The sequence below is a fragment of the Xiphophorus hellerii genome, chromosome 15, assembly GCF_003331165.1.
Source record: "Xiphophorus hellerii strain 12219 chromosome 15, Xiphophorus_hellerii-4.1, whole genome shotgun sequence".
Lineage (NCBI taxonomy): Eukaryota > Metazoa > Chordata > Actinopteri > Cyprinodontiformes > Poeciliidae > Xiphophorus > Xiphophorus hellerii.
Genome location: NC_045686.1, coordinates 17,903,236 through 17,929,725, shown reverse-complemented (window position 1 = coordinate 17,929,725; position 26,490 = coordinate 17,903,236). Strand labels below are relative to the sequence as shown.

The window sequence follows — 26,490 nt, the reverse complement described above, 5'->3', positions numbered from 1 at the left end:
ACAACTTGTAGCAATTGCAAGTGCAATAAAATAGAAAATAGCAAGTGCAATTGCTATTTTCTGAACCTCTAAACTGTCATAAGGTTTGCAATAGAAGAGTTTGTAGACAGCCGCCAGCGACTAATCGCATGGCAAACAGGTAGAGTTAGGTTACTGTGCGCCGGTAATCATCCTGTGTGAAACACAGATCAAGAACTGAATATTTCAGTTGTTTCTAGTCAGAGAAACTGGAAAATATATTTTTGTGGCTTTAGTAAAAAACAAATTTGTGATTTTTACACAACCTTTTCTGTTTGGTGGCTACTCTGATCTGAAACACATTACGCATCCTATTCTTGATGTGTTTCACACAGGAAGATCACTGGTGTCGCACTACCTCCTATTTCCATTTGTCTTGGAAATATTTGTCAGCTTCTACTAAATTTGGAGCCATCTGCCACGAGACATCCTGTATCAACCATGCTTAAGTTCATGCCCACCAGTTGATCACTTCATAACGACTTGAAAACAATTTTTTCCAGATCATTTTTTTTCGTATCAACTTATTGTAATCTTTGAGGAAAAAGACACAGTTTTGAGATTGGAGTTATTTTAAGATGGTACAAAATCTACAGGTTTTTTTTTGTTTTGCTTTTTGCTCCTGTTGAGTCAGACATTAGCTTCAGCCTTTGAGAGCTTGTAATATGGACCTATACTAATGAAGATGGAAATGAAGTAAAAAAGAATTACCAAGTGCAGTTAAAATAAGAATAGATCACAAATATTTGCCAGAACCTCACTTAAAAAAAAACCTCCTGAACCTGTTCTGTAAGGCTCAGCTTCCTTCTATTTCACATGTAAAGTGTGCACATTCAGTACACATGGGGAAGTATCTTTTGACTTCCCATCTGCCCAGTGCCATTCAGCTCTCAAGTGTGTCATGTGATATTAAATGATTTTTTTTTTTTTCCCAGCTGAAAATAAAATGAACTGATAGTGGGGAAATATCGAACATTTAATTCAGTTTTTAAAAGTTGATTGGTGTGAGAGTCCTGTGCCTTTGAATGGGGTTGTCATGTTTGATGTCGAATGTATGACATGCATCACTATTTAAATTGACATTTTAATATACCATATGAAGCTGTGTTGAATAGACCGTGTGCACTTTTTAGTAAAGTACCACTACTGATGATGCTTGTGATGAGCAGTATTTGACCAGTGTCTCTAAAGAAAGGAGAGACATTTTTCTTTTATGCCTTGAACCACTTTATTTGACAGGGCCCTTATTAACTTAAATGTATGCACTCAGAAAATGTAAATGTATATGACTTTCAGGATAAACATGGAATTGAGAAAAAAAAAATATATAGTGTAAAGGGAAGTTGCTTGTAATTAAAATAAATGTGGCTTTTATCGTACTTTGCTGGAATGGAGCTGTGTCTTTTTGAGTTTGTCAATTCCGTATTGTGATTTCCTTTTTATGTTTTATGTATGCAATTTGTGCTTCACTTGCATACATAAATTTACATCCTGATTTCAAATGAGAAACAGTTCCAGAGTTTCCAGTTTGTGTGCTTTAAAGGGACAGATCGGCGTTTTTGAAGTGAGGTTCTGTTAAAAAAAAAAATTAGAAGCAGTTAATCTTATCTGCAGTAGATAACTCTCTTGGCATCTTTATTTAGGATAAATCCAGATTAGATGGTGCAGAGTTGTACCATCCTAAAACAACTCCAACACCTAAAATAGAACAGTTTAAGAGAATCTCAACTTTGAAACAATCATCGCTTTTGGATTGGCTTTTTATTTACGCAGACATCAACGTTTATTGACACAGGAAATGGAGGCTGGAGATATTGCACCAGCAATTATTTTCCTGTCTGAAACAAGTACCCAGAACATAATGTGTTTACTGTTCAGAGTAACTAAAAGTAAAGTGGTGTAAAATGCAAAAAAAAAAGAAGATAGTTTTTTAACCAAATACGTATGTTATATATTTGACTGGAAATTGTTTTATTGTTTTATTCTCTGATCAGGAGCCAAATTTCACTCAGGATGATAATTGGTTTTGCATGATTTCATAACTACTTTTCCTGTGTAAATGACCAACAAATTCTGTGTATATATCCAATGCAACCCTGGTAAAGTTATAAATGTTCTAAAACAGCATTTCCATTGTTCACTATGATGTAAAACTAATGTGTGTTTATACAAAACAAAGATGCCGGCATCTACCGCAGGAAAGATACTACTGCTTACAACCTTATAACACTCAAAAATCCAAAACTTTCCCTTTAAAATATCGTTGGGCATAAAATGTACTCCCTCAGTCTTTGCAGCACGGCGAAGATGAGGTATTTCTCTTTGGAACATGTCTCCAACACATTGAAGTATGTGTTGGAAATGATGAAATAGTTGGGCCACATTTAAAGAAAGCAGGGCATTCATGAAGCAGTAAGCAACCCAGTTATGGAGAGCTTGGCAGTACCCAGTCTGAGGCAAATAGACTCTGTGTGTAGTGTTTCCATGTCTATGATACCTATGTGTCACATTCAAGGTCAGTGAGGAGCAGGGGACAGTCTTCACAACCTACTTTTCTAATAACTCCAAGGTAACAATGTCTTTCATATAACCAGAGGAGGACTAAGTGCCAGAGCTGTGAAAAACTGAGAAGCAGTACATTTCTTTTTTGGGGGACCTTCTTAAACACTTATTTATGCAAATCTGCTATCTTTACACGAATACCAGGGTAGAGTGAAACACGTCATCTTCTTCTTTAGGTGGGAGAAGTCTCCCAGTAGGTGAGTCTGCACCTGCAGCTCATGTCCTTCCTGCTCGTGAGCAGGGCGAGTCCTCAGCTGTGTCTGTCACTGCATGCTGCTGCCGTTTCTCAGACTTCATAAACACTATCTCCTTCTCAGTCGCAGCTCCTCACTCGAATCCCAACAGGCAACAGGAGATAAGGGCGAGCCCAGTCGCCCGTGGCAACCGCTGTGTCCAGTCAGAGACCTCTGTGCACGCCGGCAACTAGGAAGTGAGCTAATTAACCTCGAGTTCAGAAACGGAAGGAGAGCGGCTTTTTAATAAGATTCACCGAGTTATATAAACAGTGACGCCCCTCCACGGAACTCCGTGGAATATTATCGCCCCGTGTCTGTCCATCTGTTGCGGGGATGAGGAGGAGGAGGTGTCCTGTAACCGAGCTTTAATGAGGCAACACCAGGGCAGCAGAAGAGGAGAGGACTGCAGAGTGCTACTGGGCAGGTACATTAAGCAAACACGCACACGCTTCCGCACAGAGGGAGACACAGAAATGTGAGTGGGCCAGTCTCTGGTCCCTAAATGCAATCTTTGCCCAAACCACCCACATGTGAATTTAATCTAGCCTTAATCTTAAAGCCAAGAATGCCAACGCAAAATCCCTAATCTGAGTTGGATAAAACTCAAACCATAATACTCACATTATTTCTGACAATACAGGACTATTAAATAACATGGAACAATATTATTTAATATACAGACTTCATTAGTATATTTACAGCTTAACATACATTTCTTTTGGTCAATTTCCTTTAGATTTTAAACAGTAACAAATTAGTTAATACCTTTCAAGTTTAGTATTTAAGCAAGTGGTTTGTGAAGCTCTAAAAGAAAACAGCAGTGAGATTCACAACTTGGAGATTTACATTTAGACAGAGATTCTGTGTTACAGTAGTGACAGATTGGGTCAGAAGTTTACATACAGTCATCTTGTCCCTGAACGTTATTAATCTTGTGGATTATTTGATCAGCTCTCTTTTTTAGGGTAGCCTGACAGCAACATACAACTGGGTTTAATTTTCTGAGAGTAAGACTGTGGAACCACAAGTTTGAATTTCTTCTGAATTTTCTCTAATCTGCAAATGAGAGAAAATTCAAATTCCGAAAACTTTGCCTCAGAATTGCTTCTCATTTATACCTCCTCTACAGGTAAACATGTTCTCACGTTGACACGGGGGGGGGGGGGCATTGGGCGAGATGGTCCGCAGATAATAAATGAAAACAATAAAGATGGAAGAAGAATATTTGCATGCACAATCAATATTCCAAATATTCATCCAAAATATAGGATTTGGATAAATCTCTATCAGCAAGTTGCAGTGAAATAACGCACTGAACCGTCAGGGTGATGTTAAACAATTGGATATAGTCCTATTTCATGACTCCACCAGTAGCACTGATAGCAAAACATGACACTATCATACATCCTTTATGGCTGGGAACATAAAGGAGCTAGAAACACCTTCAGTTTTCCCTGAATGAGTTTGGGGTGTTTCTGTGTAGAGGGGAGTGAAGATGTCACCCCCCTCCATCTAATTTTGGAATAAAGTAATTAGGTTATATGCTGAAAAGAACAGTTTGTAGATTTATATGCATTCAGCCACACTAGTGGCTTCACAAAGGAGCGTGTTACTGACTTTACGATGGGAGGAGAGGGAGGCACTGTTTGTCTTTTATCAGCGCATGGAGGCTACAGTAGTCAGCTGTTGGATTAGAAACAGTGGGAGGAGCTGGATGTGGTTCTGCTGGATGACTCACTCTTCTGTCAAACAGAGACGCACTCATTCAGTCTTTCGGTGTCGGCTGTGGGTGCAGCGCGCTGCCTGTCAGAAGAGGCTCCCCTAATCAAAGTGTTCTCCACTGGAGGGCGAGTGCTGCAAGAGCACCGGGACGCTCCGGCAGTTCTGGAGAGACGGGACAGCGCAGCAGCTGGAGGACACACTGGCAGACAGGCACAGGGAGGGAGAGAGAGAAATCCCCAGCAGGACTCTGCCACGCAACATCTCTGTCCGCCGACGGATTAAAAGCCAGCGTCCACCGCCGAAATCACGTAAGGAACAAATGAGGCTTTCCGGAATGCATTTCGAGGCTGTTCTTGTAACACTCAGAGTTATGGTTGTCGTCTGCTTCGCTAAGCTGTTGAATTTCAATACGAGGCGAATGATGTATCCTTCATTTGAACTCCATCCCACTGGCTGAGCGAGGCTCCCTCCAAACCCTGCTCTCCTCATTCAGACGCCGCTCATCCTCTGTCTGTCCAACTCTGTCACACACACCGCTGGAGACCGTAGCATCGCATAGCATAGCTAGCCAGACGCATTAAAATGGACATTTAGCTGGGACATGTCGAGTTTGCTCTGGTTATGCTCAGCGGAATTTGGTCCCTTCTCCAGGTAAATGCGACAGAGAGCCGCTGCGGTTTGAAATGGGAATGAAATGCAGGGGTTTATTGATGTTTCCAGCGCCTGGGAGGCTAGCCAGAGATGCTAGCTGTAGCGGGACAGAGCAGAGGGACGACAAGCACAGCGCACTCAGGCAGGGACAACTAATGGACACACAGAGCCCGGGTTACTTCTTACATGTACACACATATAAAGCTCATACTTTACTCCCTCTTAGTGTTTACTGTCAGTCGAGCCGTTAGAAATATGATTAAATAATGATATGACCTGCAGAAATTGCCCTAAGACTGCTTAATGAGTCAGGACTGTGCAGCTGCTGTGCATCCATCCCAGGCTGCATGCTGCTGCTGCTGCTGCAAGGAAGAGGTTCCTTTTAGTTTAAACTCATGTCCGTGGCTATTTTCAGGTTGAGTTTAATCAGCAAGCTATTGGTGTGAAATTATAAGGTTGATTAACAACAAGTTAACAGGGTTACACATGTTCCGGTTTTCCTCAAGGGTTTAAAGGTTGTTGTGAATCTGTGCTGTATTTTCAGCTTATTTTCACGTCAGTCGCCTGATAACATGTTCTAATGTCAGATCTTTGGGATGCAGCAATTGGCTTATGTGGAAATCCGTGAAATACTCATTCACATGTAAACTTTAAACAAAAATGCATCTGTTTTCATTTGAAACAGAAAAACACGTATTCCTAAATCTCTACAAGTACTACAACATTAATCACTGCAGTTACGTGGAGCTTTTAGCCAGATGTCATTTCAAAACACTTACCATATTAAAACTGATTAGTGTCACTCCTTTAGTTTTCAGGTCATGACTTTACATGGATTTTGCAAAGGTAAATATGTCCAAATTAATGCTTTTTTTTTTGTAAGTGAGAAAAATGTAGGAGCCTTCTTTTTTCTGCTTTTGCTATCTTACAGTCAGTACACAGGAACAGGTGGTGTAGAGGCAGCGCTGCGTTCTATGCTCCATATAGCCGAAAAAAACTAAAACTATTGTCCGCCACATCCTCTATCATCTTGAGGGAGGATGACGGAACAAGATGACCTTACTCACTTTAATTATACACACACAATAGAGATGACTAGAAATAATTTTTTCTTGGCCTTGGCCTATACCGACTTTTTTAAGGTCTGTCCACCTGATTCTTATTTTTTTGTATACAAACACACAAGAGAAAAATGTGCTGCAGATTCCATTTTCTCTTTTCTGGTTCAGCTGTAGGTCTGATTCTTTCCATGTATACGTCAGACCACATGCCCCTAACTTTTATCGTTACTCTCTCTGCATTAATTAAATGATTAGGATTTGTCTTCAGTTGGTTTCATATTATTATTTGGAGCATTTTTAGTTCAGGGAAGATTAATTTATTTATTGATGCCAGAACCACCACTGTTTTAATTTTCAGTTAATGAGAAAACGGAGTTCTTCTCTCCATACAAGCTCCATCACACCCATGCTGAAGGTACAGTCCTATTTGTCCAGAAATGCGTAGCGGGTAACTCCATTTGTCTATTTGCTCTGCAAATAGAGCACACTGCGTCATTTTGACCCGGCTTGGCAGCTCCTAAAATTAACTGATGAACGATTGCAGAGGACACCTAAAGGACTTCTCCACATGTTGTGTCCAATTTGCTGTGTCCACCTATGTATTACGAGCCATAAGCCATATTTGCAGAGGGACCCGATTCCCCGCTCGTAAACTGCAGCTCACAGGTGCACTACAGAGCGTCGTAAATGTCGTTTTCGGCAACAGGCTTTTAATCAAGTGGCGCAGAGCGTGTCAGTAGCCATTATTTGTAAAATTGAAAACGGTCTCCCACTTGCCAGCCTCCAAAAGCGTGTGCGTCCTCCTCTACCTGTGGAAGTCTGGCATGATTATCTGAAGGAAAACAAATTGTTCTCAGAGATATTGACTTTGCCACATGAACGTTTCGCCGGTGATTACAGAGGCAAACATTACGCTCTCACACACAATACCAATCCCTTACCTGTGGCTTAAAGCCAGACTGGGAGGCATTTTGATGAATAGAGGTGGACTAAGGAGCTTAAAAGCTAGCTGAGGGCATTCATGTGTTTTTATTATATTCTTTTATTGTTCAGAGCAGATAGAATTATAATTGGGTTTTTTTCTCCTTAACGTATATAATGCCTTTGAGAGTGTTTTGGATTTACTGAACATCATGTTCCATGTGTTTTGGATTTGAATATACTACTTTGCTTCACTTGATGTGGGCGCTGATTAATTATTTATATCATAAGCAGAGTTGACATCACAGTCTGTGTGTGTGTGTGTGTGTGAGAGAGAGAAAGAGAGAGGGAGCAGTCAGAGGAAAACAGGATCTGAACGTTGTGAAACAATGCTAAAATGGTAACAACGTTGACCCTTTAAACTGGCCTTTAGCATCTTATATTAGCAAGTAGAATTATTAGGACAGCTAACTTTATTTCTCCCTTGGAGAATGTTGATTTTTACTTTAATTCTGAGATTTCCAACTGGCTGCAAAGACTGAGGATTACAACTCAAAAGGATGAAACCTCAACTTTGCTTTACTCCATTCGGCCTTCCTGTTATCTGCTGAAAGTCTTGCTCACTTTAGACCTTCTCTAGATTTGGTTATTTCAATTTTTTCTGCTTGCAACACGGTCTGGAAGCGAACAGCTTTTGGTTAGTTGAAATGTTGTGTTTTTTTTTTTGTTTTTTTTTGTCAATTTCCATCTGACTGATGTGATTACAGATATGCATCTTGCATCTGTACAGTAAAGAGAAAGTAATAACTCCAGCACATCAGGGTAGAGATGTATCAAATTGGAGTGCAACAAAGTAGGCGGTGAAGCAATCTAACCAAATTTACAGCAGTACAGATTGAACAATTATTGCAGTTTGGTTGTTTCCGTCTCCACTGAGCCAATCATATTAACAATAGTTGTTGTTTGAGTCGCCTACATGCTAAACAGTACAACTTAGAGGCAGGGTTTACTGATGAAAAGACAGCTGAGAAATATTTAAAGATATTTTAGAGTTTGTCCCATAACATGGCTTTAAGGCTACAAGGCTCTGTAAAAGATGAGAAATAATGTTTTTCTGTGGTTACTGTATGGTGAGCTTGCCAACATTTTATTGATTTGCTCGCCAGGACGTTTTTCTACTAATGGCACTTAAATTGAATTCCACTTCATGGCAGTTTACTTTACAGGAGATGCTCTATTGCTCATTTCCTCTCCTTGTTTTTATATTGCACTCCTTCTTTTATGAGTTGGAGCGCTCAGTCAAAACAGGCTCACCTTTGACAACTCCTATTGGTTAATTTCAATATTTATCCTATGCAGTTTTATCTAGCCTTCCCAATTTGCATTTTGTGAATGTCTAAGTATGCATCTAAGTATATATGTAGAAATAAACTAATAATAAATAAAATACATTTTAACTAAATTATAGTTATGGTCAGAATCTTGCCATACACATGAATGGCATATTAGATATGGCTTTAAAGATGATGCAAAAGTTGAGTGTTTGGTTGGTGTTTTGGTTAACCATCCGAGTGAAATTTATAATATGAAATCTCAGATATTGTTGAAAACAAAAGAATACATACACCGAATAAAAATTCATATTTTTTTTTCTCACTATCTGAAGATAAAGGAAGCCAAACTGCTCTTGTTTTAGGTCATCACCAAACTTATTTCTGTTTGCTAAATGCCACAATGAGTGAAAGGATATGTCAGAAATTTACACTTGAATTTTCATATTTGAGCCTCAGAGGTTGTGCTTGAACTTCTTAATCATCGTTCCTTTCCACCCTTATGGTTGAAACTTAAAACCAAGAAGTTCAAAAGATTATAAAAACGCATAGAAGCAGGCTTTTTTTATGGGCTCAGACAGCTAAACTGAATCTTGGGGAATGATCTTCCATACGGTTTAACTTCAACCCCGTTGAAAGTCTGTGAGCTACAAAGAAAACTACCAAATCAGCCAGGACGTTAAAGCGTGAATTTTCAAGACATTAATAGATACAATTTGTAGCTACGAACATGGATACGCCACATAAGACAAAAGATGTTTGGCAGCAATCGCAGAAACTGTGTGGAGGAATCAAGCTATGTGGTTTTTGCACCTAAGATTACTGCTGACATGGTGGCATCATGCTATGATTTCTTCTGCTGCCAGTATTTTCTGCTTTAAAAAAGTGGAAGTTTTTTTTTTTGTTTGTGTTTTTTTTTTTAGCATATATTTAAATCGGCTAGATGGTTGAAACATGGACCAACTTGGGTGTTCCAAAGATGACTGTGATCCCAAACACATCAAATCTGATTTAATATCAGACAGCGCGGGCCAAGTCTATGGGTCCAGAATAACCTATTGGAAATGTATGGATTATGCTTGAAAACTGGGTCTTTGCCAGGAAATATGACATTTCTTTTACAGTAAGAGCTGTAAATTGTGATTCTGTTTTCATCATGTTGTAAAAGTATGCCCATGTATCAGTATAAACATTGGTTCCAGTCCACAATAAGTGTGAAAATCTTGGCATGCTGCACACTGGCACAAATCCAGCATAGCGCATCATCAGCGTAGTTTCTCCTCAGCAGAAGCTTGAAAAATTTGCCAGTCGTTCTTATGGATGTGTTAACACCTTGCCAAAGGATCTGGGACTGTACAAGCTCCGACAGCCGGCTGGAGGAAAAGACCGGCAGACGAGCAGCCTGGCACGCCGACTGACATACTCAGTGCTGGAGTTAAAAACACGTTGAATTACAGACTTTGAGTCTGTCAGGTCTGCCCTTTGTGTTTTCTTTGGCAAGAGATAATACCAGGATGCATCATCTATCTATCATTGCATAGTGCGGTCGTAAGCTTGACCAGATTTAGCTTAATGCGATTTGTGAAACTCCCTCCGAATCTTACAGTGTGTCCCTTTTTTTTTTGTTTCTTGCAGGCTGAGACATGAACCTCTCCCGCTGAAGGATATTAATGCTGAACTGGTGAGAACTTGTTTCATTTCCCCTCAGCCCTGGTTAGGGCTTCAAGCCATCTGGTAACAATTGACTAACGGGCTCCTTTCCACTTCTGCAACATTAATTTCTTCTATTATGGCTTACCATAGAACCCAGTCTGCATCAGTCATCATCTGATTAAAACATATGCATAATACAGATGTAACATAGATCTTCATCCTGCCTCTATGGCTAAAATGATCTACTTTCCATCTGATCTTACTCACTCTTTTCCAGAGGCCCCATTAACTAATTATTGTGCTTTTTGCTCTTCAACATTAAACATGCTGGAGACAACTCACTGTTTATTACATTTGTACTGAATGATGAAAGCAACAAAGCTCATTTTTCTCTGTCTCATTCATGTGAGGGTGATGTGCAGCATTTGCTGATCCACTGCCAGACATTACGCACTGATAAGTAGGTTGCATGAGAGCTGTTGCTGCTGTATGCCTCTGTAAACTCCCACGTGCCAAGCTCAGTGTGCTGAAGTTGAGATGTGATTGCGCTCTGTAATGCGTTTGGAATTAATGATGTAATCTACATTAATGGTGTGTAGCATGAATGCTATTTCTGATTAATTGTTACATGCTTCGAGTGTTTATTTATTTTAAGCAGATCGTGCTGGGTTCGTGGAAAGTGGCCTTTTTACTACAATGAGGCGATGAATGAGGGAAATATTGCATCAGTGTTTGGTTATTTAAAAAAAAAATCTTATATTCATATATTAAAAAAAGTATCTTCTCTGGAGGTGGGTCAATATATTGGCCTTTTGATAAATTAGGCCAATATTTTCTCCCTGAGCACACGGTGCATTGCTATAGGCATTTATGGAGGTGAAACTCTGTCCTGAGGGTAGGTGAATAAATAAAATGAATACAATTATAATGTATACCATTTTCATTTACTTTTTTTTGCTTGTGTATTGAACAGATCATCTTAGACATTCTGATTGGAAGTGTTTTTGCTGAAGGTATAATCTTATAACTTAGACATCTTTGCAAACAGAAGAGTTTCATATTGTGACATACTTCTTACGTAGAAAGGGTAAATTACTTGAGTTGATAAATATTTAAAACATGTTTGAGGCATGTTGTACTTAAATAATGCCAAAGTAGTAAATCATTTGGGAAAATTGTGCAAACGCTTACAAGGTTTTTGAGCATTTATGTAAGTGCTTTCTGCCTCAAAAAGATTTTCTCCCAGGGTTACTTCTATTGATGTTCTGATCAAGTAAACTATCCAAAGAATAGCATCCCTGTAGCATATTGCTGCCCCATGTTTCTCTGTTGATTTTAGGAATGCACCGATCAATTGGTCCTGCAGCTCCCCCAGAGTTACCGAAGGCATGTTGGCTGTTTCTCTGACTAAATATGTCCTCACTTGGCCCATTAGCTTGGTAGACATTTATATCTTGGTAGGGCTGCATACAGATGCTGAACTAGCCAGTGCTCCATAATGTCTTTCGTATTTGGAATAATATTTATTTGTACCTTAAACCTGCTTAAAACATCCCCACAACTTAATCTCTGACCTGTTTGTTGTATTCCTTCCTCTTCATGATGTTTGCTCCTTTAATTTTGTAGGAGAAACCTTAGGCCTTTACAGAGTGTCACTATGTAAATTGCACAAGTTGATTATTTATTTTGTGATTATAGATTGATTGCACTAGCTTTTATTTAGTAACATCATCAGAGTAAGGGGGGCTAAATAAACACACTGAACTGTTCATGTTTTTGTGAAGAATTGTCCCATTTCCCCCTCGTTAACAGTTTTGTGCTACCTTGTGTTGGTCTAACAGATAAAATCCTGGTAAAGTACTATGAGGTTTGTTTGAAACATGGGCTGATATAGCCTCTTGTTAGCCAAACAGCTACAAGCAGAACCCAGAGAACATTTCAGAGAAGGAACAGCCTCTTCAGTAGCAGCTTCAATCAGCTGCATGAGCTCTCTGTTAGAACTAATCGTTTGAGAAAGTACCTTGGATCTTCTTATTGTCTAATGGGTTAGATGTTTGTCTATTAAACTTTAGAAAAAATCAATAGTAGCCCTAATACTAACTTGACATTAGATGCGTTTTATGTTTTTATCTTTCTTTTTTTTTCTTTAAATGGAATGGGATTGTTTTCATGTCGGTTTGCTTCAAAAACACCGTTTAGTTAATAATTTTCAATTCGATTTGCTCTTATATAGCACAAAATTATAACTAATTTAATTGCAGGGCACTTTACAAGACAAAGTGGTTCAATTTATATCCAGTTATACTGAAAACAAATCACTCCAAATTCAATTCAAATCTATTGTGTTCTGAAAAGCCCATTTAATTAGGCAATACAGTTTTTTTTGTGAAACGAGAGGTATTATGTGTTTTGCAGACGCATAGTGTCATTCTACAGAACAATCAAATACCAATTTTACCTTCAGTTATACAAAATACTGCATAAATCAAACATAACTTAAAAGAAATTTGACTTTAAAATTTGACAGCTTGAAATTGGGCCTCTATCTCTTTAAGAAGCTCCTGCTCTTTCCGGCACTCAGTGAGGAGGAAGCTCAGCTGGAGATTGCAACTCCAAGGATGAGCTTTGTGAAAATAGGCAATGCTTTGTGGGAGCAAACACTGAGGCACGCCTGAACGGTTGCCATGGGAGATTCTAGGATTTCTCAAACATGCATGAAAGAATTAAAGCAACACGTTGGGCATGCCTTTAATGAGAAAATAACATTATAACTTGAAACAAAGCTCAAAAGATGTGATTTTACATAATATGAAAAATACATAAAAGACGTGTTGTGAATGTTTTCCCTTTTTGCATTTCGTGTTTCAAGTGGTAACAAATTTATAATTGATTATCCCTTATTAAAAATTGAAAACCTATTGGTTGCTCTAGTGTTTCAGCGTTAACAGATCCAAACAAAGTCAACTAGACATTTGGAGGACCTTTTGTGTATGAATTTATTTTTGTTGTTTTTAGAATTTATTATCACTTAACGGAGGTGAAGTTAACACGATACAGGTCGCTATGAAAATTTAACTAGGTTCAATACCGATTTTATGAAAAACATCAACACATCCATCTCCAGCAAACAAGCGGTATGTTGTTCTGTTGCAAACTATGCAAATCTTATCTTTACCTGCTTTTATTTTTGGTTGGTTGGTTGGTTGTTCCTTCTGTTTCCTCTTCATATTTCTTTTTTTTTCATACATTAGGAAAAGAAATAAAAGTGTAGTTGGTCGGTATTGGCTGTTAAAAGCCTGACTGGTGCATTTTTAGAGTCAATGTAAAGAGCGATTGCTAGTCTTGTTGGCTTCTTTAACCAGCTCTATTTATTATTGTAACACACTAACAACCAACTCAATCCTTCTGCAATGCAGCACTCTTGAAGAGAAACGTCTGAGTGGAGCATCACATTTTTGTGCAGCATAATTATTCAAATATCATTTGTCAAAATCAATGGAATGACGGACTTTTTGTTGGGAAAAGCATTAAAGCAAACATTTTGGATTGTTAAGGAATCTTCCCTTCAATGCATGGATGCTGAGAACTCCCTAAATTTTCAATATATAAACAAATCAACCACCACTATCTACTTTAATGCAAATTTTTGACTTTAATAAAAATCAGATAAAGTTTGGCAAGCACACTTTTATGTAGAAATAGAAAGAACCATCTAATTTCTTCCTTTTCTGTTTGAACCAAAACTAGTTCTCTATTGAAAAAAACAACAACTCCTGAACATCTTGTATTCTCTAGGGTGATAAAAACCATAGAAAAAGAGAAAAGCCCTATTGGCATATGCATACTTTCAAGAAATAGGGGAGAAAAACACTAATGAAGGTCAGTCCTTCATATAAAAACAGATAACTTGGGGACGTTCTGAACAGTTGAGATGCCAGTGCTATCTGCAGCAGCTGCAGTGTTGCATCAGTGTTGGCTGGACCTGCCACAGAGTCAACACACCTAATCTTGCACTGCAAATATTTGCATAGATCCAACACCCTGGAACTCTGTCCCACCCGCAGATAAATTCCCAGACCTTGACATTGACAGAAAATGTGTTTGTGAGTCTCACTTAGAGGTGCAAGCAGACAGAATCAAGAACACGTCTTGCTGAACAGCTTTTATTGTGACACTATTGAATTGAATGGTTAGTATTATACATTCATAAAAGTATTATGTCAAGAATATTGAATTATTACAGTCTCGACGATGAGGAGAAATTATTTAACAATGCCTAAATGTAGGCTTAGTTTTATCCATGCCAAGAAATATCAGGCATAGCTAACGGGGTCATTTGGCTTGTGAACTCGAACTGACAAGTATCTAAGATACGAACACTGTGCCATCGTGGATGTGTAGTTCCACTGGCCCGTGACACAGCTAGAAGGCTCAGTTTCGCCCCCTGCTCTTTGCACCGATAACCCACTCCATTCGGCTCCACTTAGCAGCCTCTGCATCGAATCCAGCTCCAACCCTGACTCGTTCGGATGTTGACGATTATAAGATATGCAGCATCACTTTTTGCCTCTCAGAGACACAGAGAAAGATCAATGATGAGAGCTTGTGTCTGCTCTGCAAGGGTAAGTGCGGCTGTGAGGGGAATACAATGACAGGGTACTCTTTGCAGACTATCAGCCTGCAGCAGATTGGGAATAACAAGGGAAGAGAGAGACAGACAGAGAGAGAGATGACGAATGAAAGCAGCATGGACAGAAAGAGGGGGGGGAATGCTCACTGTTAAGCCAACAGATGGGAGCCATAGTCATCAAATCAACGTTTACTCTTTCCTTACGAAAAAAAAATTTGGCAGTGCTAGTTTAGCTGAATCACAAGCATACCGCTGAAGTACCCTGGTGTGACTGAAAAAGGCTTTGAGGACTAAAAACAACGCTGTGGTAATAAAAGTCGGAGCTTGGCTACACGTGCAGGTCTAAAAATACATCGGAACTCTTCCCTTGCCTTTTGCTAAATGCACACACTCTTGCAATTTGCACATTCACTTTACCCGTGGCTCAATCCACTTTGGGATTACTTGTGAACATAATTTGCACTTCCAATTAAACTGTTGACCTTCGCTCCAGAATGCGATACTTGACTTTGTACCATCCTCTGTGGGATAGCTATTAATGCACAGCAAGACGTATAAATAGCAGTTTTACAAAACACCGGATCATTGAAGTCAGCACATTTACAGCGATTTTGTACATTGTCTAAATTTAAGGGAGATATTTTTGACAAATTTATGAATGTGAGCACCCAATTCAGATTACAACAAAGGGTGTTATTAAAAAATAAGCTTGGCTGCTGAAAACATAACAGAATACGTTGGCCAGAGTTGGCCCAAAGCGTCCTGCCAAGCCTCTAACTCTGCTCTGACACATGACTCGCTGGCCAGATCAGATGACTAGATAAACAGCAGGAATGTTGCTTCTTCCTCTTTCTGCAGCATTGTTCCCATCTGTTTGGGAAGGCAGAGAGAGATGGCGTGTGTCTTTGTGAAATTGTATTGATTATGTTTTGGCATTTTTAAGGCTGGATGGGTGTTGGTTGGGGGAAGTTGAGCCCCAGATTCAGTTTTGATTGCAGAAATGAGTGTTTGCATGTAGCATCTGCTAAAAAGAAAGCAACATGAATCTGTGCATGTCTGTCAGAGCAGCACTTGTAATGAGCCAACTTCTGTACAAGACAATAATTATGCCATACAGTTTTGCTCGGCTAAGTTAAAGTGATGAGTACGAGGCATTGTACGTTTTCTCAATGCAAGATCTAATAACCCCGAGGGGAGTTCCTGCAGAAATTGCCGTGCTGAATGTCCTTGAGCATTTACACTAGATTTTATTTATGGTCTTATTTGTTTTATTTCTTGAAAGACAAAGTGAGTTTTAATGTTGTTTTTGTCAGGCGTTCTTTAACGTTTACACTTCATAAAGTAAAAATTGCACACAGAGAAACAAACAAACGCTTAGAGAGAATAAACATGCAGAAAAACCAGGCACACACATGTTTCCAACCACCTTCTGATATTTGCAATAGGACTCCTTCCACAGTTCGCAAAACTTGTTCTCACATACCGATCAACAGTCTTCTTGGCTTCTCATTAACATCCATTAGATGGCTATCATAACAAACTGTGGGAGTAAGACGAAGTTTAGAAAAGTGTCACAGTCTAAGTATATCATAAGAGGAGTGCTTTAAATCTTACTTTGCCAGATGCTGTAGGACATTATTCCTACAGTGACATTATAATGTCATATGAAATTAGATATACAGATATAGTACGTCACCAACTCTGTTTACACTCAGAACTTAGGAGTGTAAGGACTGATCCCAACTTACTCCTTTACAGCTCAAACCGCAATTTATGTTTCTGTGCTTTTTACCCTTTTCGTGGGGATAATTATTCTAAATGTTATATATATGCACTGAGAAATTGGTCGATGCTGTTCAATTGATTGTCCCTGTCTGGTGACCAAACAGTTGAAAAGTCAAATATAATTTTTTTTATGGATCTACATTCTTCTCTGAATTCACAAAAATACAGTTGTCTACAAGCACTAATCTCTGCACCTAAAACAAATAAATAAATAGTGACTACAGGAAGTGACTCGTGAATCAGACACTTAAGTCGTATAAACAAAGACCTCAGACTCGCAAGTTTTATTGCTCTTGATGATTAGCCTGTCACACAGACTAAAAGCTGTTAAAGGATTATTACAATCAAAATGTGTTGTCTCTTCTTCTCTGCGCCTCACTTATTGTGGTGTAATTATTACACTCTGAACATTTTGCTATTAACCTTACTGTTAGTTTTAAATCTATAAGACATTATCAGGTTAAAATCTTGTTTTATCATTTTTGTTTTGAACGTAAATGTATATTTATATTACAAATGGAGTAGTTATTACCATATAAGACAAGCTATGCCAGTTGTTTGCACCAATCCAAAGCAATAAAAAGCCGTCAGACTTGATTTGGATAAAAAGACGTGGAATCAACCTGCAGACCTATTTCCGTTTTATGACTATCTAGTAAAGTTGGAAAAAAAACATTTATCTTATATTGCTGGTGGATTTTTAGGGTGGTGAAATCACAATTCTGTTATGCCATAGGAAATATTCAACAAGCAACTTGTTTCTCGATTTATACCAAGGTGTAAAGTCTGGAGTAACAAGCCGCATGTTATTGGGATTGAATAGTGAGTGAAAAATAATTGCATCTGCAATCTGATTTCGTTCTGCACAAAGCATGAAAAGGTTACTGCACAACAGCAGAGCACTGACGTTCAGCAGCTGAAATGACAAACAGCAAATGTTATTCAAGTGTCTCACTAAAACTCCTGCCTCTGTATAAAGCTCAAGTCTTTAAGCAATAGTCTTGTTTAATGGATTTAAAACCTTTTTAAATAAGCTATTTTTTGCGCAAAACTATAAGTGCAATGATGACAGATGCAGGGAAAATAAATCCAGATCATAAATATAACAGAAATGTTGTTGCTGTACGGCCATCATGTCATGTATGCAAAGAGTCATAATTGGAATATACAGTATATATATAGCACACTCGTCCAAAATTAAATTACTGGGGGCATCCTGTGTTCGAGAATCAAGGTCTGCAAAGGGTTTAAGTAACATTTAAGTAGTGCATGTCTGCAGCTCTGTTCAGAGGCTACATCTCCACAGTGTTCATGTCATATCAGCACAAATTATACCTTCTAATGGCTACAAGTATTAGCTGGGGTTGAATGGCTTCCTGTTATTGGTTCCTGCTAATGTAATCCTCTAATTAGCCAGAATAATGGTGGAAAGGGAGAAGTGCTCTCCCTGTGTGTGAGAGATGTGCATGTCCTAAGAGACCCCGACCTAATTTTGTCCTCGTTAAGGACAGTCGTCCATCATTCTCCAAGGCGAAGGAAGCAATATTCTCTCTTGAGCTCTCTCTCTATGACTCACTAAGCAGAAAAAAATCTCCCTCTCACCTTTTCTCTCTGCCTGCATTTTTACTCTCTCTGGCTGCCTGTCTCTCTTTAGCCCTCAGGGGAGCTGGCTCCTGACAGCATCACACAGAAAGGATAAAATTGAAAAGTCAAAGTGTATGTGAAATGTTTTGGTGTCTGTGCGTCTCTGTCATTTTTCGACTTCTCTTCGTTCTTCATGCATTGTTGTCTGCGTCGCTTAGGATACCTCGCTCTTGACTCTGCCTCAATTTCTCCCACGTTCTTTGGTCTCGCAGCTTACTTTTCATTCAACTCTGTGAGATATAGCTAGATTCCTGGAAAATTTGTGAGCTCAACATCATAAGAGAATGTTTCTTGTCAGGCTTTAACCTATGTGACCATTGTAAGCTGCAGCTTTCAAGTGATTGGTGATTTAATTAATACAACACTCAGTTTTGAATACTTAGTTGTACATGTTTATAGTATGTTGAAGGGTTCCTTACTGTTGCCTGCATAAAATGAATGCTGTAAACTAGGATTTACTGATTACCCGATAGTAGGGGCGCTATGGTAAACCACCAGCAGCCTCCCACATTTTCGCGTTTAAAAAATTTGTATAGTTGACAGAAAATTTTAAAACATGACTAGGAAAATATGTGTTGTTGGAAGAAATTATTGATGGTACTTAAACATCAACGATAGGGTCTGAAAAATGTCAAAAAATAGTACAATTAAAATAAAAAGATTAACATTTTATGCACTTCATTTAAATCCAAGTTCAGTAATCTATTAGTCTTGGCTCATAGAACAAGCTTTATTAATATAAACGAAATAGACACTAAAATGGACAATGATGAGTCAGCATATTTGTACGCTTAACTAAATATTCACAGGGTACAAAATTAAAGTAATATTACGTTTTCTTGTGTTTCTTTAAATCCTACCATTTTGTTTAGTTTTTTTGTACACTTTTGTTTAGAAAAAGTGGCGTATTTGATTCATGTAGAGTTGCAAAATAAATTTAGAGGTGCACAACCAGGCGATATTACAGTGTGCAAGGCCAAAGAACTGGGACGGGGAAATGGAGTTGATGCATAAAACCAGCTTTATCCCAGCCAGAGGTGGTTCTAGTAAAGCTTTTTTGTACCTGCTTTGCAATCATTAATTTAAAACAATATTTCATTCAAACAATTATTGTTCTCTTTTGTCACTTCTGCTACTGCTGTGTTTATTGCTTTAGTGACAACAAAAGCAATAAACAATAAGCAATAAAGTTGGTACAAATTGCTCCCAAAACAGTTGGTGGAATTGTTCCTGCGTGCATTGAGTGCTGTTTTCTTTGTGAATAGCACTCACTCTCATAGTATAGATAAAAATGGGTTCGATTGCATTGCACAATTCAAATATGATTGACAAGAAAAGGCAGATAATTCATCCAATCATTTGTCAAGTATTTTTGATCCTTATTGTATTGAATCCAATTTGGTTCCATTTAACAAACACTTTAATAAAACAACTTTGGAACAAATACTTCTTTTTGGCACTAAATTTTAAGCCGTTTCAAGTTGTCTTTTAACTTTGGATAAAAACTATTTGCATAGAAAAGGGTTTGGCTGAAAAACTGGTGGCCTAAAAGCAATAGTTGGATGTGGTCAAAGGTAAAACTGCTTATGGTAGCTTTGGTATAAATATTTTTTAAAACAAACATGATTAAATATATGAATTTAAGAGATTCACTTTGGATTATTTAGTAATTTGCAGGCAGAGCTTCCTATGATGTTTTTCCAGCCAGATCCCCTCCACTCAGTGGGACACAGCTGCATGATAAACAAGGGGAGGGGTTTTCTCATAGTGCTCCACTGCTCAAGGGGTTGATGTTGTTTGATGTACTTTCACTGAGACTCTCAAAGGAGCAGTATTGAGGATGAACATATCTGACGTGGAGGACAAAATGATCATGTCCTCTCTGTACCTTGGCAGGTGCTGCTGATGGCAGCAGAGCAGCTCATGAGGAAACCCACAGAGAACCGAGCGTCAGACTTTGGGTTGGGTTGATTTCCTGAGGAGGGAACATATGCTGTTAGCACTTGAACTGTCATTTTCTTCACTTCAAAAACAGCCTATAAAACACATCCTGGAAGCTGTGAAAATTCCAGTTACTTTGACTTTATAACATAAAAATAGATGTTTTTATGGCACATAGTAGCTCACCGTATGTTGCTTTTTCACAATAAACATTTTTCTCTTCTATACAGTTGAAATAATATCTTAACATTTATAGTATATGAAGATCCAATGTCTTATTTTCATTTTGGATTAGTTTGGATTAATTAAAAAAAATAAGTCTGCAGAATGAAGCCAGAAAGCTTTTTGACTTTGTTTTAAAGATTATTATTTAAAAGTCAGAAATTTACGTACACTAAGATCACTAGCCCTTTAAACCATTTGGGAAAGCTCTGATGGTAACATTGCTTTGTCAGCATCTAATATGTTATTTCACCACATTTCTGTTCAATAGAGTCAAACTTTTAAGGCAACCTCTTAAACACACCACATCTAAGTTTCTGACTATTATATACACATAAAAACACCACAAAGATGCCCAGTCTTTATACAGTTCTGGAAGGAGACGGTTTTCTGTCTTAATGAAGAAAGTGTTTTTATATGAAATGTGTGTATTGGTCCCAGGAAAAAAAGGGAAAGACCATATTGAAACCAATTTGAAGCTTGGGCAAAAAAAACAGGTCTTCCAAATGGATAATGACGTAAAGCATGCCATCCAGTTAGTTACAAATATTTGGGAGGGATTATCACAAATTCCTGAGCTCATGTCCATAGAAATTTTGCAGGAAGAACTTATAAGATTTGTGTGAACAGTGTAGTCTAGATGGCTAAGCAATGTGTTTGCTTGAAAAAAAAGTTTTTGCAAATCTGAAAACTGGTTTTATCCCTAAGCTCAATTGGAGGGAACTCTCAACCAATATATTTAGGGGATTTGCTGAAAACATTTGTTGGGCCAACATTTGGCTGCTACCACAAAAATAGCTTTGTTTCACTGATACTGACAGTACACTATATGCTCAATGTGATTAGCTTGTTGTTTATCCTGTCAAAAGTCTTAATCGATAAGTCCAACCTCTCCAGATTCAAGCCAAACATCACTCGGTAATCTTGCATATGAAGCATTTGGCCATTGGTTTGTTTCTAAGGATATTTTTACCCAACATGCATTGTGTATTTTCCATACCATCTTGTGTTACTTCAGTGTTTGTGTGCTTGCTATCCTTTTAATCAGGCCCCCCTGTGTATTACTCCTACTGAGCTGAGTGACGAAGGTAGACCTGCCTCTGTTTGTGCCATTTAAATCCTGTGAAAGGTAGGGGGGAGATTACTAGACTCTTACCTCTTGCTCTGATCAAAAGGTATTATTACAACACTGCTGGGTGTTACCGGGAATAGAACCTTTTAAAAATGCACAACAGACAGTAGAAAAGGGACCGATTCTATCAGGTAGCTAAATCTTTGGATCTTTATTTGCTACTGAATAGCAATTGTTGAAATATAAAAACATTTTATGAGTTCCCATGAACTACATTTATAAGATGGCTATAGACACAGTGATATCAGCAATTAGACTGTGAGCGTCTTGGTTTAAAATCCTTCATTTGACAGAATCTCCTTATTTTTATCAGTCACAAATAACATGCTTAAAGCCTAACTCAGCTTGAAAGGTTAGATATAGTTCAGATGAAAATTTTGCGCACAAATTCATCCTGGGTGAAAATACTTTAATTTTGTGATTTTAATTAATTTGACTGTCCTTTTATGGGTGGATGACATGACATACAGTTGTAGTGTTTTTGAAAACAGTTTTAAATAATTCAGGAGTTTCACTAATTCAGAGTTTATTCTGGTCCCCAAGGCTCACTGTTCTGTAGTTTTTCCTGCTCTAAAACATACAGAACGATAAGCCCTGAGGACAAGGATCACTGCTCATATCCACTCACGAACATAATTGCACATTGAGGCTCAAATATGTATCTTGATCATGAATAATTTTTGGATAGAAGTGTCTACCAACAGGCAGAGAATCCACAAGTTTTTGATAGTTCTGGCTTAAGATTTGACGGCTCTTTTCAGCAGGACTGGATATTGTGAATTTCAATTGGATTGTTTCCTGGCACAGACTTGTTTGTAGGTATATTACAGGAATTTTCATTTGGTTTAAGTTTTGTGCCATTCCAGAGGTTTAGTGTTGGCCTGGTTGAGCTATGCCTCCGGTTAAGACGTGTGTTTGGGATAACTGTCTTGTTGAATAATCCAACTGTGTTTGAGACGAGGTTGAAGAATTGGGAGATGTCATCCTGACTTAATATACCATCTACTATTTGCAAGACCTTTAACATGATGCTATCACCATCGTAATTAACTGTTGGTACAGTGCTCTATTTTGGTTTTCTGCAAAAATTATTCCTTGTTTTGGTCAAATACCTCAGTCATTGTTTTGTGTAAGTATATAGCATTTCTACAGAAGATGTTTGCTTTATCCAGGTTGGATAACTGAAAATTTGAGTCAAACTTGAAGGTGTCTGCTTTGGAGCATGAGCTTTTTTCTTGGTAATCAACCTCTCAGTTCATGTTTATGTCAAACTTTCTTTATGGGCAGTGATACGCATCTTCCAGCATCTTCTGGTAAATGATAATTGTGTACCTTGGTGGTTACTTGGTTTCCTGAACTCAACCAGCTTCCTTTAATGTGAGGGTGAATCAGAGATTTGAAACTTGGTTTTACAAGAGGATATTCACCCCAAAACTCATCAAAACTGTGTTTTTTAGATAAAGCAGATATTTAGCTGCTATAAAGACCTTATGAGAATTAATGTCCATGGATAAAGCTGACTTTGTGCAAGAAAACCAACTAATGCAAGTGAATTATACCAGACAAATAACTGCTTAAATTGCAATAGATATGAGCCCATTTGTATAAGTACCATGCTATTAGGCTTTCTGTATTGGTAATATACGGAAAAACTTGTTTAATGGGGCATTAAGATGTTCTGGTGACGTCAGTAAGAAACTCCAACCAAGTTGTTTCATTGTCAAAACAGCAGATGTAGCCAGAAACCATGTTGTTGAGAGTGAAATAATGACTAAGTGTTTTTTTTTTCCCCCCTCTCTTACTTGGTAGACTATTCACTGCACAGCTGAAGTCCAAAATTAGTATGACTCATATGATCTGGCTCGTGTGTGCATTTAAAATTCTATCCAGAATTATATAAAAGATAGAAAAATGATGAATCCTCAGCACTAGAAATCTGTATGATTGGCTTTTTTGTGGCAACAGGTCACCGTTTGCAAACAATTTGCCAGGTCACTGGATGCAGAACAAGCATTACTGTTTAAATAAGCAAGCTTCAAGCCGCCAAATGTGTTTTTGGTGAGGTAGTCGTCCCCTCCTCAGCAACACTCCGGTTTGGTCCCTTGGGAGCAACAGAATAGCATTTGTATCACTATTTGAGTATATTTTTATATGTTTACGTGTATACAAGATATGGCTTACCTTTTTTGGCGCAGAGTAGTACACCCAGCCATCCTCTGCTCTGGCTGGAGAGGCCTGTGAACAGTTCTTGTCTAGTGGGAACCACTTGACATGTGGAATATTTGATTTGCATGATCTGTGGGAGAGACTGGTCCAGACAAAAAGGAAATGGAGAGGGAGTAGGAGCAGACGAACATCATAAAAATCTGCTTACTTTTTGTAGATTATTCCTTCATTTTTAGCTTTGTTTTCTTCACAAAAGAAACTTGCTTTTTATAGGTCTGTTTTCCTAAATTAGATTCAGCATCCAGAACAAGTCCAAGTTGTTTTGGTTTTGCAGGGTTTGCAGCAGAGAATATCACAGTTTTATTGTTGCAATGATGGATCCTAATGACAGTGCAGGATTTGTTTTGGTGGTGTTATGTGTGCAGAGGTGGGAGTAACATTATGTTGGTATTAATGGGTGTTGCTGCAAAATAAATGGTTTCAGTTACCATTTATTTTCCATAAAATATTCTTCATTCTCCTAAATTCACACTCAAATGCACATGATTCTCAGTTGTCATTATGGTAGTTGGCACCTACATAACAATGTTCCCAAACATACATCAGGAAAGAGATTAAGTTTCTGAAATGATCCCAACCTCAACCCTGTGACAGATTTATGCATTAGGCTTAAAGGTTGTGCTTATACCAGAAAAACAAACTAGTCTAATTAAACTCTACCATTTTTTACCATCTACTGTTAACCTGGGTTAACAGTTTCAGTTCAGGTTGCTGTACAGTGTACGATTTAATTTATGTTTCGTAGTGGTCCCCAACCCTGTCAATTGGCCTAAACATGTTTATTTCGTCTGAAAGCATGTTATAAAAAGTAGACATATTTTATTCACATAAAATATGTCGTGCAGCTTTTTTGGTTGATATGAATGAATCTGGTCATTACAAAGTATTTCTGTGAAAGCAGTCCATGTTTCCTTTATTTACTTGGAAATGCTTTATGTCAAGGGTGTCAAACTCATTTTTCTTCCAGGCCACATCAAGATCATGAATGCACTCAAAGGGCCAGTTGTGGCAAAATGTATTGATAAAACTACCCATTAAACAGTTAAAATATAAACACATTTAGTTAGTACTCCTTAAAGTTAAATAATATTGAGCATCTCGTCACATTAATGTAACTCGGGAGTGTTCAGATAAAACCTCCTTTGATTTGATTGATCAAATAATATTGAGGCACAGAACTGTTTTCTCACTTTTAATGATAATAACAAAGGTTATTTCAAGACAAAAAAAATTACAGTTTCGTGCAGTGTCGTTTATCTGGCTAAGTTTATCTTGCAAAGCGATTGTATAACAAAACCATAACTGACTTTTTCTGGTTCTGCTTCGTGTAAACCCAGGGAGAATAGTGATGATGAGTTCAGGAGAGCCAAATCCAGATCTCTGCAAATTAGCAGCAATATTGAGAAAATCCTTATCCTGCTAAGAAGATTGTGTCCTTTTTTTTTTTTTTTCATTTTACTGTTCCACTCTTTGCCTAACCACATTGTGTCTCTTCCCCCCCTCCTCTCACACCCCCCACTTTGCCTTCGCCTTTGCTTATTAAGCTCTTAACAGACTCTGTAATTCTCGCTTCGCGTACCTGTCGCTCCGAAGTTACAGCAGGCCAGATGCGGAGGCGGACTCGATTTGTGTAATTTGCCAGCTCATTTCCAGCTCTCGGTTTGATGAAGGCTGCCTTTCTTAAGGAAACCAGCCACCTATTAAAGGTTTATTTAGGAGAGGCCAGAAGAATAATTAAAAAATCTGCTCTGGCCAAATAGGATGAAGAGAATCTCTCTGAGCCTGTGATTACAATGCTGCGAGTGTGCTTGTGTGTAAGAGTCTCTCCCCTGAGGGCATAGCAACTGTTTGTAATATTGTTGTAAGTGTATAAAGTGAAGCTTAATAAAGAAGTTAGCACATCAGATTCTTGCAAATGACTTAACACATTCCTTTTTTCTCTTTCTTTTCTTTAGAGTGGACCGGTGCTCTCTTCCAGTGTTTCCCCTCCCCTCAGTGTTCTGTCCCACTGTCTGTCACCTGGTAAGTACTCTCAGATTCACCTCCTGCTTCCATCGCAGATGCTCTCAGTGTATTTCAGTCTTTTACGTAATCATCATCTCACTGCCTGGCTTGAACTGCAAATTGCTCTCACCTTTATAAAATGGAGCAGAATTTCTTGCTAATGTCCATGAAAGGCCATGATGTAAAGTGGTTATTATAGCCAACGACGGTGGAGAAAGTATATGGAGGTCTGTGGTTGGAATGTAATGCAACATGTCCTATAATAAAACAGATTTTATGTATTTAAGGAAATAACTGATCGTTTGGTATTTCTGATGGATTATACTAGGTCAAAAGGAGCTGTCCTCATCTGAAAAAGTTTGAAAATAAGGTATTTAGCTAATTTAGGACTGTGATACTAGAGTGTTATGGTGATAGTATTGGTAAAAATTGTGATTAATTAAGCAATATAAGCCTATGTTCATCTTTCGTGCCTTAGTCACGAAAGCATTTAGCATTTAGGGCAATATCATTTGGTACTGTCCAGCTGGCTAAATATTACATTAGCATGAGAAGACTGTGTGCTTATTACACTTAGAATATATTACAATAATTACTGCTCTCCATACATTCATTTGCGATATCAATATTGTACACACTGATATTGCAGTGGTGATGTATTGTTTCCTGATCCATCCATATGTCCATCATTATTTTATGTTTTTTGAAGGGTCCACATTTAAAGTCTAGTTACCAAACTAACTAGCTAAAA

The 26,490-nt window shown here is 38.2% G+C and overlaps 1 protein-coding gene across 5 annotated transcripts in view; it reads left to right on the top strand.

The window, feature by feature from the left end:
- Window positions 1-1,996: 1,996 nt before the first annotated feature.
- The window catches only part of plcb4b (phospholipase C, beta 4b), a 66,530-nt gene continuing 42,036 nt past the window's right edge, over window positions 1,997-26,490 (top strand). The window contains exons 1-4 of one of the 5 annotated variants that reach the window (XM_032584383.1): window positions 1,997-3,240; window positions 4,570-4,846; window positions 10,138-10,183; window positions 25,691-25,757. The gene's annotated coding sequence lies outside the window, so the exon portion shown is untranslated. Of the gene's footprint in view, window positions 3,241-4,495; window positions 4,847-4,882; window positions 5,190-10,137; window positions 10,184-25,690; window positions 25,758-26,490 lie in introns of those variants that run through there. The other 4 variants (XM_032584388.1, XM_032584382.1, XM_032584384.1 and 1 more) reach the window with 4 other exon arrangements.